Below are 11764 nucleotides of genomic sequence, written 5' to 3' on the forward strand. Positions count from 1 at the left end.
CGGGCCGGAGCGCTGTTTCAGCTCATATTGTCCGCGATAGTACGGTATATCAAACATATTTCTTTTTGATAGAGCAATAAATTAAAACCTTAAGCACGCCGATGACGTTAATCGACAGTTTTAGCACACCGTAACCGCAGGCTGCTGTGGGCATGACAACGCTCCTCGCGCGCTCTGAAAATGATCCTTCAAAGACGCAGCGCGAGCTTCCGGTTGCAATGCTGCATCGCAGACGGTAACCTTCCTGCGGTCACGCTGTCCTAAAACTTCCTTCTCCGTTGTTTAAATTGTGGTAGTCAACTGAATATAAACATTCTGCTTGAGAGTGTGAAAAATGTGCGTTCTGTTTTTGTTCGTGATTTTTTTTATTGAGTTTTCATACACTTAGGTTGTAAATTGGTCTTGTAAGTGTGACGTCACTGCTCCAAACAAACCGTTGCTAGAACCGTAGTCATGGACGAATACATGGGACTGGATTTCGCTACAGAAAAAAGATCGGTGAAAAATAGGACGTGGAACTGAAACGTCTAAAAATAATAGATAGAGCGAACCTAGATTTCACACTTACCGCGACGGAAGTTTGCCGAGAATTGGCTGTTTCTGAAATATTTGTTACGACAACTTCCGGTCTTCTAGACATCTCGAGAAGCCTGCTGCAGACGACGAACGCATGACGGACGCGCACGGAATGACTGAAGGATGCCGTCTGCAACAGTCGGAATCGTTTGCACCATGATACGATTTTGATTTTGTAATTATTTGGAACATGACAGGCCAAGAAAACTCACCAGGTTTATAAAAACGAATTGTATTCGCGTGCGATACGATACTTTCTCACGAAAATCATCACGCGCATGGAGATCTGCTTAAATACAGCGATAAAAAGCATCTATTTAGAACATATATCAAAGAAGCGCCGGTCCCCTTTTTTCTTTGGCAGTTGACTTGCGTTGTAATGAGGGAGCAATTATTTTGACTCTTACATGAGTGCTTTGAGACCCCAAACTTTGTTTTGCAGGATCGCACTATGTGTGTGTGGTTTGTACCTGCTAGGCTGGATAATGTGGAGAGCAGGGGTGCTAAACTCGTCGAACACAAAGTTTGGGCCGAAGTTCACGGAACGCACCGATTGGACGATCCCGACGATGACTTGGCACTTTTTTCAGCGGCGTCCAATCAGCGCGCTCCGCTAACTTTGGGCTCCAACTTTGTGTTCGACGAGTTTAGGGCCCCAAGTCGTCTGCTTCTTGCGCAGGAGATCCAGTGACGTCAGAATGACGCCGAGCTCCGATTGGCTTTGATTGAAAAGAGAGTGGGTAGACTTCAATGCTAGATGCCTCGAGGTTTCCCCACTATTGGTTTCAATCAGCCAATAAGAGCTCGACGTTCAGACACCATCGCACCCCCTGTGGAAAAAAAAAAAGACGAACTTGCGTCCCCCCTAACATCGGGTCAGTTGTACATTGCCGCGTGCATGGCCCAGAGGGAACGCTTCTCCTTACATCTAGAAGATTCGCGTCTACTCTTACCCCGAGTATAAAAGACAAGGAGGCCAGAATGACCTTGTCTAGTCAGTCCCGAACATTATATGTGGAATGTTCGAGATGAAGAGTGTTGTAGATAAGGAGTGGAGCCTGAGCTTTGCCGACTCACTCATATTCTCCCGACGACGAGACACATTCACTCTCGCTCCAGCCATCTGTCACGCCGACACCGCGACGTACGCTGCTGCTGTTTCGGCGCATTCCATCGTCTGTTTCTGGCACAAGTCCGCCGATTAATCCTTTGTTTTCAATTTACTCTCGTCGAGCCTTTTCCATCCGTGACATATCTGGTGGAGGTACGGGGCAAAGAGGAAGGCGTTCCTTCTCGGTCATGCAAGTGGCAATACATATGTATATGTTAAGGACAGTTCGTTTGATTACACAAATGTGCACTGAAGAACTGTGCTGTCAAAAAATGTTTGAAACGTATGGTGGCCCGCACTTCGACCTTGATATGCTTCACGTCGTCGTCGTATGTGATTTGGCTTCACATGCGTTTTTACCTTCTCAAATATGGCGGACGCGAGCTCTACGGGGAGGTGTTCAAGCGCTCGCGCACCTCGAGCGTCGATCAAAGCTGTGTACGGGCACTCTTCGCTTCCGAAGTCCCACAGAAAGCTGACCCCGAGAATAGAAGTTTTGTTGATCGTCACCAACTTCATTCAACGCATTTGCGTACTCCCTCAGAAAGAACCACTGGACCCGAAAAAGTCATCGTGTCATCTGCTAGCACGGCAAAACCGCTCGTGAAACTTCATTACGGGCTTTTCTCATCGATTTATGGTACCGAGACGATAAAAAAAACGTCTTAATGGCTAGATATTGAGAAGTCACAGTGCTTACAAAATAAAAAAATGACCGCATCTCCACGTGGTGAATGATGTTGATTGGGGCGAAGCTTTGGTGGGGCTGATGATACTGATTTTGTTCATAGGTAGTGCTGATGGTGCTGATTTTTTTTAATTGCTTATAGGTAGTGCTGAGTTCCGGGTTGCGTTTCGACTTCATTATTACTGCCTCATGGTCGGTGAAATGCAGAGCCAGTGGTTCTTCTAGCGGATCAGCTTGGATCCGCTAGAAGCCGTGGGAACGCATCTCCACCGCTTAAGTCAACGGTCCATGTCAGAAAAAGAATGTGTGGTACGGAACGAGGTTATATACGCATTTGAGCATTTGACCGCAGCGCCCTCTCGTCCATAAACGTTGAGCCAATGCATGCAAAGTTTAACGCGACTATATACGAATCTGACCGCAGCGCCCTCTCCTGTATAGACGTTGAGCGGCTACATGCAATGTTCCATCCCTGACACACCCAGCTCTTGAGTTACTACCACGTCTCAGAGCCCCCTACTCGTCCCGCAGTCGTGGCCGAGTGGTTAAGGCGATGGACTAGAAATCCATTGGGGTCTCCCCGCACAGGTTCGAATCCTGTCGACTGCGCACGTTTTATTATTTTTTTTTTTTTTTAAGAAGACAGATGGGATGGCAATCGATGTGAGCTCGGACGCCGGACAAGGCTAGACCCTAAGGAGCTTCGCCCCTAAAATTATTTACTTTTTTATCAGAAAATATTTAACCTCAAGTCGAGCCCCCATGCATTTGTCCATAACAACGGCCCTAGCAACGTTTTTCTTCTTTTTTTTTTTGGGGGGGGGGGGGGGGGGGGGGGGCGTAGGCTTGTCAAGCAACAACTTAGTTGCTTTTTTTTCGGCCTTCCTTCTCCAACCTGGGGAAAAATAAAGAGAACAAGTTTGAGTTTCCTATCAATAACCATAATGCAGTTTGATTATGTGTTGCAATACACTAAAACCGCGAAAGTAAGTAGCGAGCTGTGAGCAAGTGATACAAAGATGTAAATGCTGCTTTTTCGGAGCTTGACTGTCACAGTGTGCGGCTCGCATTTTAGAGCCCTAATGATCAGTCAAAGCGCAAACACCACAATATCTTCATCACCCTCAAAAACATTCTGCCAGAAACAGTGACGTGACCGGTGCCCAAAACGCGCTCGCCCTCCACAAAGCATCGCAAACTGAGGTTTTCGCAACTTTTAAATATCAACATGATCGTTTTCCTAAGACACATGAACATCTTTTTCACCTGTAATATATATGCTTCTGCCCTGAACGCTTCGCATTTGTAGACCAATAAATTAATTTTACCGCACTGACCAGCTGACCAGCGTCAGAGAGCAGGCGCACGTGAAATCCTGGAGAAACTATCTCCGTCTCTTCCGCCATCTTGGAACTACCGCCCCGCCATCTATGGGGTGTTAGAATTATGAATAGGCGAACGGGTTGGTCACGACACTGCTCACAAGCCTGAGACTGACTGACTGTTCCCAGCCTCACCGTGTGAAAACTAGTTCTGGCTTAGACCTTTCACCAGGGAAAGAGTGAAAAGAAAAATTGACAGAGAGAGGGAAGGTAGGTCCTTCCATTTGATAAAGTAGCTAGGAACTCATGACCTGTACACAGCGTGGACTGGGGCATAGACTTTTTTTTTTTGATAATGTGTCACACATTTTTTATGTTCATCGCCACAATACAAACGCGAATAGAGGGCAAAATGAAGATTTTTTTTTATGCATCGGTGCAACTGTTTGTGCTTTTTTTGTGGGGTAAAACAAAAAGGCGATAGTAAAAACGATATTTTCTTATTTATTTTTGACGGAGAGTTACATGATTTGAAATGCAGTGCACAGACACGACACAAAATTAAATAAAAATTACCGTGCTTTCTTCACCGTCAAAAGTTTCCCGGAGGAGTTACCGTGCTTCCACCGCACATTTGGATTTAGTCGCCTCCACGTGACCTATGGAGTAAACCAGCTGCCGCTAGGTTAGCCCTCCGCGGGAAAACAAGTATGGTTGCATGCTTCGGTTAAGTTTGAGTGCGAAGTTTACATATATAACTTACCAACAAAATTCAATTGCATGTATAAAGAGAACGATCATGTGATCTTCACATTTAAGAACAGTTGGAGTTAAATATCCAGACGAAAAAGTAAGACTCCAACGCACGCGATTTTATGAACCTTTCAAGCGGACAACTCGTTGCTTGATTTTTCACGAAGAGAATCACGTTTTGAGTTTAAAAACAGAGTGTACTCACCATATCGTAAAGTTACACTGAAAATAAGTTTCAGAAGTAATTGCGATACCGACGGAACTTTCTTTTTTCCTCTCTATAACATACATTTTCACGTTTTCCAAGTGTCCTTGTTCTTGGGGCCAAAATTTGTTTTTTGTCGGGAAGTTTAGGGCATTGAAAACCCATAGAAGTCAAGGTATAGTCAAGGTATAACCTAACTTTATATTCTTTATCCAGAGGTCGGGTAGTTTCGCCCTAATTGCCAAACAAGTGCCAGAGTTAGGCTTCACTGCCTGGTTGTTCCGTTGTCAACTGTTTTGCCTAAGTCGCCAAAGAAGTGCCAGAGTTTGGCATCACAACCCGGTTGTTCGGTTGTCATCTAGAAACTCTGAGTTTCAATTCCCGAGAAAGTGCCAGAATTGGGCTTGCTAGATCGTTGTTCGGTTGAAACGTGGCTTCTTTGGGCCATGTCCGGCACTTCGTCAATTATATGGCTAACCGAAGAATAGCCAGACTTGGCATTTCTCCAGTTAGTCAGGGCAATAGGAAAGTACTTTGGCGCTAAATAATGCCTTGAAGCAAAATATTATTAAACGCATCTGAGGCCCTTAAAATTGGGCCAGTTTAGGCCTTTCTGTGGCGTGCTGCCTGGCTTAATTGCATTTTATTATATTAAAGAAAACGCATGTTTCAATCAAAAATAGCGCGACATTACAAAAATATTATAAACTTATCGAGTGGCTGCTATTCGGAACTCCAGCCCGCTGCTCGCCCCCTCGCGGACCAACGAAGAACCAGAGGAGCGGGGACGGTGGCATGGACTATCGGCTTTGGTCCCTTGGTGCTGCTGTTACCACAAGGTTCTGGTGCTGCCTTGGTCCCTTGGTGCTGCTATTACCACGTGGTAGGGCGGCAAGGGGGGGGGGGGGGAGGCGAGGCGAGGAGGAGGGAAGGGGAGGGGGAGGGAGGGAGATTACAGTTGTCGTCCCTTTTTTGCAACTCATTTACTCCACTATATCGCGTAGAATTATGTAGAAAAACCGCTGACTGACGAAGAAAAATTGTTGAGATATCTTAAACTGCAGCTGCGATTATCGTTTTTGAAAGTCGCATCAAAAGACGTTGCAGGTTGTTTCAAACGAAACAAGTTGCTGACAAGACACCGGTATTTTATTTACAAATTCCTAGATCTAATAAAGTGTGACAAACAGTCGTATATTTGCTAGGAGAAGGAGCTTGAAACATCATCGAGAGAGTATTCGCAGAGGACAATGTCAGACACAAAAAAAAAAAATTAAAAGTGGGCGTGGAAGTTGAACTGCACTATACAAGAAGATCAGGATCATAGATGCAACACACAAAAGTATGCGCTGGTTAACGGCGTCAAACAGTGTGTTGCAACCAGTATACGCTGGTTAACGGCGTCAGTGTGTAGCAGCAAGCTTTCTTCCAATTGGCAGAAGTCCAGTTGAAGGGGTCCTGAGGCGCAGTAAAACATACAAAACAAGTTAATACCACGTCATTGTCTCCTGACACACGACCACGCCTTTCATCCTCTCTGCAGTGGTAAGGTATCACAGAGCGCGGCCACGAAGCCTGGCTCGGCCCGATGTCTCTGCCATTCACGTCTCACCACGTCCCACAACTCGGCGGAAGTGGCGCGGGGGAGGGAACACAGTGACATGGTTACCTTGATTCGCCTCCAAACGTCTTCGATGATATTCAGATCGGCACCTTTTGGGGGCCAAGGCAGCTCCGTCGGGCAGCGGTCCTCGAGGAGATACGAGCGTGACAACCCTTTTTCTACTTCGGCTCTCTTTTGAAAAGCACTGAAATGCATGTTAGCTGAAAACGTCAACATTGGGCTGCACGGCACACGCATCGTGATGGTAGTTCCGTCGGCCAATATTTTCGCTAGCAGACGGCCGGAAGAGCGCAGCGGCGCAGTGAGCGCAAGTAAGAATTTATCTCGGCCTCAGGGTGTGCCGTGTTTGCGGAGCGATGCGACAGGCGGCGCAGGTAGTACCGTACACGGGCCGGAGCGCTGTTTCAGCTTATATTGTCCGCGATAGTACGGTATATCAAACATATTTCTTTTTAATAGAGCTATAAATGAAACCCCTAAGCACGCCGATGACGTTAATCGACAGTTTTAGCACACCGTTACCGCAGGCTACTGCGAGCATGACAACGCTCCTCGCGCGCTCTGAAAATGATACTTCAAAGACGCAGCGCGAGCTTCCGGTTGCAATGCTGCATCGCAGACGGTAACCTGCGGCAGGGCCGGCCCTAGGGGTGGGCGACCTGTGCGGTCGCCCAGGGGCCCTAAACTCGTGAAACACGAAGTTGGGGCCGAAGTTGAGGGAGCGCACCGATTGGACAATCACGACGATGACTTGGCGCTTTTCTCGCCAACATCCAATCGGCGCGCTCCGCGAACTTTCGGCTCCAACTTTGTGCTTCACGAGTTTAGGACCCCAGGGCGCCATCAATAGGGGGGCGCCACCAAGCCCCCCCCCCCCCCCCCCCCCCCTCCCCCTTTTGAGATTGTTTTAGCTTTTTTATTTATTTGAACACAGCGCCCTTCGTTTTTGGAATGCGGTTATAGTCTGACGAAACGCTCATGTTGGGCCATTACTTACATGTTTACTAACAACGTGATGTCATACCTAGTAGATAGGGGAGTAAAAAAAAAAGGGGGGGGGGGGGCGCCACGGCCGGAGTTCGCCCAGGGCGCTTGATGATGTAAGGCCGGGCCTGACCTGCGGTCACGCAGTCCTAAAACTTCCTTCTCTGTTGTTTAAATTGTGATAGTGAACTGAATATAAACATTCTACGTGAGAGTGTGAAAAATGTGCGTTCTGTTTTTGTTCGTGATTTTTTTCTTATTGAGTTTTCATATACTTAGGTTGTAAATTGGTCTTGTAAGTGTGACGTCACTGCTCCAAACAAACCGTTGCTAGGACCGTAGTTATGGACGAATACATGGGACTGGATTTCGCTACAGAAAGAAGATCGGTGAAGAATAGGACGTGGAACTGAAACATCTAAAAATAATAGATAGAGCGAACCTAGATTTCACACTTACCGCGACGGAAGTTTGCCGAGAACCGGCTGTTTCTGAAATATTTGTTGCGACAACTTCCGGCCTTCGAGACATCTCGAGATGCCTGCTGCAGACGACGAACGCATGACGGACGCGCACGGAATGACTGAAGGATGCCGTCTGCAACAGTCGGAATCGTTTGCACCATGATACGATTTTGATTTTGTAATTATTTGGAACATGGCAGGCCAAGAAAACTCACCAGGTTTATAAAAACGAATTGTATTCGCGTGCGATACGATACTTTCTCACGAAAATCATCACAGGCATGGAGATCTGCTTAAATACAGCGATAAAAAGCATCTGTTTAGATTATATATCAAAGCAGCGCCGGTCCCCTTTCTTCTTTGGTAGTTGACTTGCGTTGTAATGAGGGAGCAATTATTTCACTCTTACATGAGCGGTTTGAGACCCCAAACTTTGTTTTGCAGGATCGCACTATGTATGTGTGGTTTGTACCTGCTAGGCTGGATAATGTGGAGAGCAGAGGTGCTAAACTCGTCGAACACAAAGTTTGGGCCGAAGTTCACGGAACGCACCGATTGGACGATCCCGACGATGACTTGGCACTTTTTTCGGCGGCGTCCAATCAGCGCGCTCCGCTAACTTTGGGCTCCAACTTTGTGTTCGACGAGTTTAGGGCCCCAAGTCGTCTGCTTCTTGCGCAGGAGATCCAGTGACGTCAGAATGACGCCTAGCTCTGATTGGCTTTGATTGAAAAGAGAGTGAGTAGACTTCACTGCTAGATGCCTCGAGGTTTCCCCACTATTGGTTTCAATCAGCCAATAAGAGCTCGGCGTTCAGACACCATCACACCCCCTGTGGAAAAAAAAGACGAACTTGCGTCCCGCATAACATCGGGTAAGTTATACATTGCGGCGTGCATGCCGAGAGGGAACGCTTCTCCTTACATCTAAAAGATTCGCGTCTACTCTTACCCCTAGTATAAAAGACAAGGAGGTCAGAATGATCTTGTCTAGTCAGTCCCGAACATTATAGGTGGAATGTTCGAGATGACGAGTGTTGTAGATAAGGAGTGGAGCCTGAGCTTTGCCGACTCACTCATATTCTCCCGACGACGAGACACATTCACTCTCGCTCCAGCGCTGTCACGCCGACGCCACGACGTACGCTGCTGCTGTTTCGGCGCATTTCATCTTCTGTTTCTGGCACAAGTCCGCCGATTAATTTTTTGTTTTCAGTTTACTCTCGTCGAGCCTTTTCCATCCGTGACATATCTGGTGGAGGTGCGGGGCAAAGAGGAAGGCGTTCCTTCTCGGTCATGCACGTGGCAATACATATGCATATGTTACGGACAGTTCGTTTGATAACACAAATGTGCACTGAAGAACTGTGCTGTCAAAAAATGTTTGAAACGTGTGGTGGCCCGCACTTCGACCTTGATATGCTTCACGTCGTCGTCGTATGTGATTTGGCTTCACATGCGTTATTACCTTCTCAAATATGGCGGACGCGAGCTCCACGGGGAGGTGTTCAAGCGCTCGCGCACCTCGAGCGTCGATCAAAGCTGTGTACGGGCACTCTTCGCTTCCGAAGTCCCACAGAAAGCTGACCCCGAGAATAGAAGTTTTGTCGATCGTCACCAACTTCATTCAACGCATTCGCGTACTCCCTCAGAAAGAACCACTGGACCCCAAAAAGTCATCGTGTCATCTGCTAGCACGGCAAAACCGCTTGTGAAACTTCATTACGGGCTTTTCTCATCGCTTTATGGCACCGAGACGATAAAAAAACGTCTTAATGGCTAGATATTGAGAAGTCACAGTGCTTACAAAATAAAAAAAATGACCACATCTCCACGTGGTGAATATGTTGATTGGGGCGAAGCTCTGGTGTGGCTGATGATACTGATTTTGTTCATAGGTAGTGCTGATGGTGCTGATTTTTTTTAATTGCTCATAGGTGGTGCTGAGTTCCGGGTTGCGTTTCGACTTCATTATTACTGCTTAACGGTCGGTGAAAGGCAGTGCTAGTGGTTCTTCTTGCGGATCAGCTTGGATCAGCTAGAAGCAGTGGCAACGCATCTCCACCGCTTAAGTCAACGGTCCATGTCAGAAAAAGAATGTGTGGTACGGAACGAGGTTATATACGCATTTGAGCATTTGACCGCAGCGCCCTCTCGTCAATAAACGTTGAGCCAATGCATGCAAAGTTTAACGCGATTATATACGAATCTGACCGCAGCGCCCTCTCCTGTATAGACGTAGTCAACTTTCCGAGGGGGAAGGGGCCCGGTCAAGATGGTGACGACCGATGATGGTGTTCGCCCGATGGTAGTCCCCCGGGAAGTCGAATATGGAAAAAAAAACTAAACTTTGTTCGATCCCGCTGGACACATTACGACGTTGGTAGGTTTACGGTGGCCAGTGTGGCCATGTTTATTTTGAAAACAAAACGACAAGTCAACGGTAATATACAAAACTTCCGAAATTAAAACCCCGTACTTTAGTCCCCAGTCTCAAGAGCCGAATCCCCGAGAACCCTCTCGGCAGCCCTTTTCTAGCCTCGTAGATGCCTCCTTTCCCTCCAGAGATGGACCAATCACTTCAAATTTCACCACTCTCACGTGGTACACTGTCGTCCAATGGTCGGCGAGCTGTCATCCTGTCGCTGTAACCGCCAAACCTAAATTTCTTGTAGGGTTGTTCTCTGCAATTTTTGCAGTCTGACTGGCGCCAACCGCTAAGTTATTGCATCGAGCAAAAAGCGACAAATTTACACTAAGCGGCGAAACCCTCTATATACAGGCACATTCGGCTAAAAGCCACAACCAGCTGCAAGAAGGGATCTGTCCGAGGAGACTCCGAGCGGGGAAGACCGCTCCCCCCTCCCGGTCGCTCTGCCCACGCAAATGCTCCCTCCAAAACGCCGACACTCACAAAGAAAGCTAAAACTAAAAAAAAACAAAAAACGATGCCGACGCAACTGTAGAAAGATAGACTTTTCTAAAACAAATCTTACTTATTTCTAACAAAATCCTTCGTTACTTAACAGACGTTGAGCGGCTACATGCAAAGTTTCATCCATGACACCCCCAGCTCTTGAGTTACTACCACGTCTCAGAGCCCCCTACTCGTCCCGCAGTCGTGGCCGAGTGGTTAAGGCGATGGACTAGAAATCCATTGGGGTCTCCTCGCACAGATCCGAATCCTTTCGACTGCGCAAATTTTTTTTTTTTTTTTTTTTTAAGAAGACAGTAGGGATGGCAATTGATGTGAGCTCGGACGCCGGACAAGGCTAGACCCTAAGGAGCTTCGCCCCTAAAATTATTTACTTTTTTATCAGAAAATATTTAACCTCAAGTCGAGCCCCCATGCATTTGTCCATAACAACAGCCCTAGCAACGTTTTTCTTTTTTTTTTTTGGGGGGGGGGGGGGGGGGGGGGGGCGTAGGCTTGTCAAGCAACAACTTAGTTGCTTTTTTTTTTTGGCCTTCCCTCTCCAAACTGGGGAAAAGTAAAGAGAACAAGTTTGAGTTTCCTATCAATAACCATAACGCAGTTTGATTATGTGTTGCAATACACTAAAACCGCGAAAGTAAGTAGCGAGCTGTGAGCAAGTGATACAAAGATGTAAATGCTGCTCTTTCGTAGCTTGACTGTCACAGTGTGCGGCTCGCATTTTAGAGCCCTAATGATCAGTCAAAGCGCAAACACCACGATATCTTCACCCTCAAAAACATTCTGCCAGAAACAGTGACGTGACCGGTGCCCAAAACGCGCTCGCCTTCCACAAAACATCGCAAACTGAGGTTTTCGCAACTTTTAAATATCAACATGATCGTTTTCCTAACACACATGAACATCTCTTTCACCTGTAATATATATGCTTCTGCCCTGAACGCTTCGCATTTGTAGACCAATAAATTAATTTTACCGCACTGACCAGCTAACCAGCGTCAGAGAGCAGGCGCACGTGAAATCCTGGAGAAACTCTCTCCGTCTCTTCCGCCATCTTGGAACTACCGTCCCGCCATCTATGGGGTGTTAGAATTATGAATAGG

At 47.0% G+C, this 11764-nt stretch overlaps 1 non-coding gene across 1 annotated transcript; it reads left to right on the forward strand.

The window, feature by feature from the left end:
- The first annotated feature begins 2902 nt into the window (after positions 1 to 2902).
- Trnas-aga lies at positions 2903 to 2984 on the forward strand. Its single transcript has one exon. It is a non-coding gene; the product is annotated as a tRNA-Ser (tRNA).
- Positions 2985 to 11764: the final 8780 nt, after the last annotated feature.

Source organism: Ixodes scapularis, unplaced genomic scaffold (genome assembly GCF_016920785.2).
Source record: "Ixodes scapularis isolate PalLabHiFi unplaced genomic scaffold, ASM1692078v2 PGA_scaffold9__187_contigs__length_104089568, whole genome shotgun sequence".
NCBI classification, from domain to species: Eukaryota; Metazoa; Arthropoda; class Arachnida; order Ixodida; family Ixodidae; genus Ixodes; species Ixodes scapularis.